Here is a 6,175-nt window from a genome sequence, read left to right as displayed (position 1 = left end):
TGATTTTTTTGATAAAGCATGTAAAATATTCACTAATTGTTTTCGTTTTATTGTTGTGGCTAAATACATTTCTATGCTTAAAAGATTCTTTACTACTTTTCAAATATTAATATTAATCTAAACTCAGGCAAAATATCAATAGGCAGTTAAAACATTTTTAGAGGGGCTCGCAAATCACAGCCAGTTATGATCCCTAAACCCTGTGAATATCGGGAGTCGACTCTATATTTTATTTCACTTCCTTGGGAAACTTAAACCAACTAAAACTTCTCAATACCTCTAATTGAATACCTCAACTGCTACAATTATTCTTGTACAAACATTTTCAGCTGTTTTGAATGCAAACATCGGGGTTATTAGAGTATTAAATAAAGTATTTCGTTCTTTTTCTCCCTAAAGACCTCTTTTACGTCTGTGAGAAACCAAACTGCTTGAAAATTATTACAGGAGTGACTACTACAACATTAATTGGATCTATTCTACTCTCATTGCAATTGATGTTCTGGCAAGTATGGTGTGCAGTTTTTGACATATTTGTCTTATCCTGTGGTGCAACTACACATTTTTAAGCAGTGTGTTATGTACTTTGTTTACTCACTGTTAAGTCAGCTAATGAGGAATAATGAAAAAGATTTGAGAATCTTTGATCTTTGACCCTTAAACATTGACCCTGTTGCTACTTAATGTGGTTTTGTCAATAAACAATTGACAAAACCACCAGACTGGATAACATGTTGCTATTTATCTATCTAAACATCTAAAGTGTGACTTCTTGTTCTTGTCTTGTTGTATAACTGCCCCCTTGATTTCATAAATGTTTATCACCTTCACACAAATCATATCCCATCTACTGATCGCTGCATCTGTGTAAATCTGAAGACTTGCCAGCAGTTATAATTTGGATTATCTTTCCCAAACACATTGTGTGGTTGGTCACATATACACTTTATAAACACACCATCACCACAACAGGCTCTGATGAGCAGGATGCATTTCCTCAATGCAACCAACGGCAACTGTTTGCATTCTCATCCTCAATGCATTCATTTTCAATATGGGGGCATTGGACTGTAAGTAAATAGAGCCCAAAACAATAGTGTTCTATCCTGCCAATCCCAAAACTTGGATTTCTGTCATTAGTAGTGTTAAGTGTTATGACGTATTTCTCCCAAGATAATCAAACTTCATGGAGCAGCAATTTTATTTTTAGCACACCCTTGAATGGTCAAAAATCGCAGCAATTGAGGAATTGGTCATTTGCATTTGCAGTGCTGGAAAAAATGGGTTGAATGTTAAAATTTTATATTTGATTTGATGAGAGTGTCAGAGTTTGACTGTGTGGAAGGCACATTGAGGACCCAAGTGCAGAAATCCGGCTACAGACTTGAACTTAATTCAGTTTTATTGCTGAAGTATACAAACCTGAAGGGAGAAAACAGACAGACCACAGTACATGACTGGGGACTCAGAACGAATAACAAAACACCTGGAGACTACAAAGGAAACACAGGTGGCAAGACACAGATGAGACTAGGAATAACAAAAGCCAGAACTAATAATAAACCCAGATGCAGTAGAGAAAGCTAAACTATACAGAACTAAGTCTGAAGTCATCTTTTAAATGTAGCAGAAAGTATCACGAGTCCACAACAAACTCAAAACACTGAGATCCAGAACCATGACAGACAGAAACTTTTGTTGACCGCACAGATGTCCTACATATTTGCTTAATATGTGCATTGAAGGACATATCTTGATTAAAAACGACTCCAAGATTTCCCACAGTGTTACTGGAGGCCACAATATCTGAATTTAGAAGCGGGAAACTAGAGGTCATCCAGGTTTTTATGTCTTTAAGACATTCCTGCAGTTTAACCATTTTGTAACACTGATGTAGCGCTAATGAATTAATACAGGCTAGGGATTGAGTGTAATTTTATGGTTATTATTAATCAGAAGATTTAGGGACGCTGCTGGAGCTGATGGGCAGTAATTAATAAATACACAACACAAAAAAATGGTTTTGCAGGTACCATGTATTTAACCAAACCCCAAAAAAGAATAACAAGAAAAGAAAAACTTAAATAATCACTCCTGCTGCAGCTATCCAATTAATCAAAAACCCAGTGAGGGTACACAAAGACAACTAAACAGATTTGTCTGGCTTATACCAAGCAACACAGGTTCTCAAAAAACAGTTCCCCCATAAACACCACATGTTAATATCAAATCCACTGATCCACACTGAAGTCCATGAGTTTAATCTGAATGTCCATGAGAGATGTCCAAGCGCTATTGTCCATAAATGAAGGGAATGGTGTGTATGATTGCGGAAATCAGTGTATTTGGAAAATGGGGACAGAGCGTTGTCTTTGATAGCTTCCTACCCAACCGGTGGAAGCGTCAATTGCAGAATGTGTCCTGCTCCTAGCCGTTCATTGGCTCGCCATCCTTTTTCATACCCCAAAAAGGTTCACCTGGCCTGCATTAAATAAACAAGGCCAATAAGAAATCACAAGAATACAAAAATGTCAGCCAGTTAAGCTAAATACATTAAGTTATTCTTGTTCCTGTGTACACAATTTATAAATAAATAACCAAACAATGTATTGGTTAAATATAATATTTCTAACCAATAAGGATTTAACTGAAAACATTTCAACTGCTACATACATACATACTATGTAGCTCCACAACATTTGTTATTCAACAACTATCAGTCAAATCAAAATCAAATTGTTTGGACCGGCAGCAGCCGATTAGCGTCAGCTGGTAGCAATACAAACAGTCAATTAAAAGTTCAAACTCACCAATTCCGTTCTGTTCAGTGCACAACAACATTATGGCTCTGGCTCACAGTAATCAGCATCTAAGTTGCATAAGTTAGTTGGTGTTAAAAAAAAATGCATTAAAACGGGAAAAGCAAATGTTTGCCAATACACACCTGCAACAGCTCTGTCACCTGGCTTGCCTCCACGCATCTGACGGGAGGAAGCCGGGACAGGCTTACTATGACCTACATGCCATCCGATTGGCTGAGCAAAGTCATGTGGTTGGAGTCATGCATTTGTGATGCGTTCAATGGCAGGAAATAAGTGCAGGAAATTACTCTGGGTTACAATTTGGTGAGTGTTATCTGGCTTCATGGATAGATAAAGCTGGGTATCATCTGAATATAAGTAAAAATGTATGGTATGCCTTCTTATGACGCTGCCCAGGAGAAGCATGTTTAATGTAAACAGAATTGGTCCTAGCACAGAACCCTGTGGAACTCCAATATCATCCTTTTGATATGATTCAAGCTACTGCAGCACAATGCCTTTTTACCTGTAGCATGCTCTAGTCTATGTAATTAAATATTATCCTCAACAGTATTAAACACTGAACTTGTAGGACAAGCACAGAGATAAGTCTGCTGTCAGGAAAAAGGTCATTTCTAACCTTCACTAAAGCTGTTTGCGTTCTGTGATGAGCTCTGAAACCTGACTGAAACTCTTCAAATACACCATTTCTCTGCAGATGATCAGTTAGCTGTTTAACAACCACTCTTTTAAGAACAGCTGGGTCAAGTGATGGCTTTTTTAAAAAATGGTTTAATTACTGCCAGGTTGAAGGCCTGTGGTAAATAGGCGATTAAGAGAAATAGGTTGACCATATTTGAGTCCGAAACATTAATTGATGATAGGACTTCTTTGAGCAGCCTTGTAGGAATGAGGTCTAGATGACACGCTGATGGTTTGGAGGAAGTAATTATTGAAGTAAGTCAGAAAGATCAATTAGTGAGAAAGTGTCTAAATAAATAAAAGAAGCTTTACATAATGTTATGACATAAATCACTCAGCCGACCAAGTACTCTGCCTTTCAAACGATATTCATCTTAAAATATTTTCATCTAAAGACCTATAACAAAGAATCAGTTGTTATTCCCATGATGATACTTTTCTGCAGCACTTAAAAGAGCACAGCTACAGTTAGGTTCCCTAGGATTCAACCTATTGCACTACTTTCATTTCTGACATTGTGCAGTTTCTCTTTACAAACCCCACCCGCATGCCTCCTCTTACACTCTGAGGATCTTTTAAACATAGGCTCTAAACAGACAGTTTTTCCATTGTGTTATTTGATTTGTATGTGTGGTTGCCACTTATCACCCACACACTTCTATAGTTAGACACCTTAGCTTTCACACATATAGTATTAAAACACCAATGCTTACTTCAGTGGATATCTTGTCTATAGAGATAGTCAGGTATGAGGGCAGTTCTGAGAAAGTCCTACAGTATGAATTTGTGAACTCTTTATACTGAAATTGAACTGCTTGAAATACAGGAGAAATACCAGCGATGATCATTTTGACCTCTTCACATGCATTTTTCATTTCAGTGTGACAATTAAAACCTTTTGCATTAGATGGTCAAACCTTTCAATATGTACAAGCACAGCTGCAGCAGCTGGCTCTGTAATGATTCCTGCATTGGTAAATTAGATGATAATTTTGCAGACTACGATTGCAAACTGAACCGATAGCGCTCTTCGGTATATGGCTATACCATAAATCTGTTCCCGGTTGCCAGGAGATGTTTATTGGCCAATGAAGACTTTCATTACCCACCTCTTCCCACTCCCAGATTAACATTCAGATTTTTTCATCAATGTTTTTAATGATCACTAGTTTCACTGCTGTGCAGCTGGTGCATCGCTATGACAACAGAACACTGCAGTGTTATTTATTTGTTATTTATCTGTATCATAACCATATAAGAAATTAGTTTTTATCTGATCTGATTCTGATACTTGGGAATTACTTGTTGGTTGTTCCAGACATGAAACACAAATTGCCTTTAATTGCAAATTGAATTAAATTCTCTTACATATAATTGTGTAAACGTATCTGGATGACTAACACTACCTTCTGAATAACCAAAATTAAGATTGTGTGTGTGTATGTGGGTGCGCATATCCATCTGACAGATGAATCCCAGAGAATGGAAAGCGTGCATGTGACAAGGACTGAGGTGAAGGGAGGCTCGGAGACTGATGGAAATAATTTTGGAACATGCACGGGAAACACCTCTTTTTTTAGCACCGAGCAAAGCAGAAGCATGAGCTGAATGATTCTGAGTGAGGGGAGGGAGGCTAAAGGGGGGTCGAGGGGGAAATAAATAAATAAACCTGGTATTATTTTTAGCTCTGCTGCATTCATACATTCATGAATCTATATGAATTGTGCTGTTTCTGCCTTCAGCAAATCCCATCCTTGCTTTTGTTGCTGCTCGGCTTATTTGCAAACGGCAGACAAAACATCATGGTGTGGTAAAACCCTATCAGTTGTGGCAGGTTTTAGGATTCACATGCAGAGCAAAAAAAAAAAAGAAGAAGAAGGAGAAGAAAGTGTGTCCATGCTCAGAAATGTGTGGGTGTGTGTGTGTGTGGTGCGTGCCTGTGTGTGTCTGCACGCTGGCTCGTGTGCCCACATCTATGAGAGTGACAGAGTTGGTGTGCTACTCTGCTGTGAAATATCCTGAAATGGCTTGCCTTCAGGGGTTTGTGAGAGTATGAAGCAAAACGTGACTGTGTAGTCAGTGTTTCACGACTGAATGGAAAGGAGGGGGAGGGGCGTGCGCGCAAGACAGCAAAGAGACTGAATGAGCGGGCAGGTAAAGGAAGAGTGAGGAGATGAAAAGGATTCAGATATAATGTAAGAGAGGGAGAAGGAAAAAAACATATAAACTTCTCAATGAGGTGAACGAGGTGAATGACAGAGGGAAATTGCATACAAGGGAGTGGAAGCAGTGCGCTGTAGAGGCTAAGTCTGTCACGTGCAGCGCTTTTCATTTTGTCAGCCTCTGTGGCACCATTGTGACTAAAAATAGAGTGCATATAAATAGAAGTGGGTCAGATCTTTGCTATCTAAAGGACAAAGTGGTGTATTTATAAATAGCACATTTAACCATATATGCTCTTTCCCCTTTATGTCTTTATCAAAATGTCTTAACCCTCTCAAGGCAGGCGTTGCAGATTTGCAACAGTTAAAAGCTAACAACCTCAGTTTTTTTTACTCAGCAGTACCACTGCAGGTATTCTTTTGTGCATTAGCAACAAAAACTTAATTTGAGCCTGAGAGGGTTAAAAATGTGATAGTTGGATAGATAAGATTTACATGACGGATGTAGAA

At 38.3% G+C, this 6,175-nt stretch overlaps 1 long non-coding RNA gene across 1 annotated transcript; it reads right to left on the bottom strand.

Moving 5' to 3' along the window:
• Positions 1-1,753: 1,753 nt before the first annotated feature.
• On the bottom strand, positions 1,754-3,077 carry LOC308396067. The gene is made up of 2 exons (XR_013971501.1): positions 2,811-3,077; positions 1,754-2,482 (listed from the first exon to the last, which is right to left on the bottom strand). It is a non-coding gene; the product is annotated as an uncharacterized lncRNA (long non-coding RNA).
• Positions 3,078-6,175: the final 3,098 nt, after the last annotated feature.

Source organism: Rhamphochromis sp. 'chilingali' (genome assembly GCF_963969265.1).
Source record: "Rhamphochromis sp. 'chilingali' genome assembly, chromosome: 4".
NCBI lineage: Eukaryota > Metazoa > Chordata > Actinopteri > Cichliformes > Cichlidae > Rhamphochromis > Rhamphochromis sp. 'chilingali'.
This window is presented reverse-complemented; position numbering and strand designations above follow the sequence as displayed.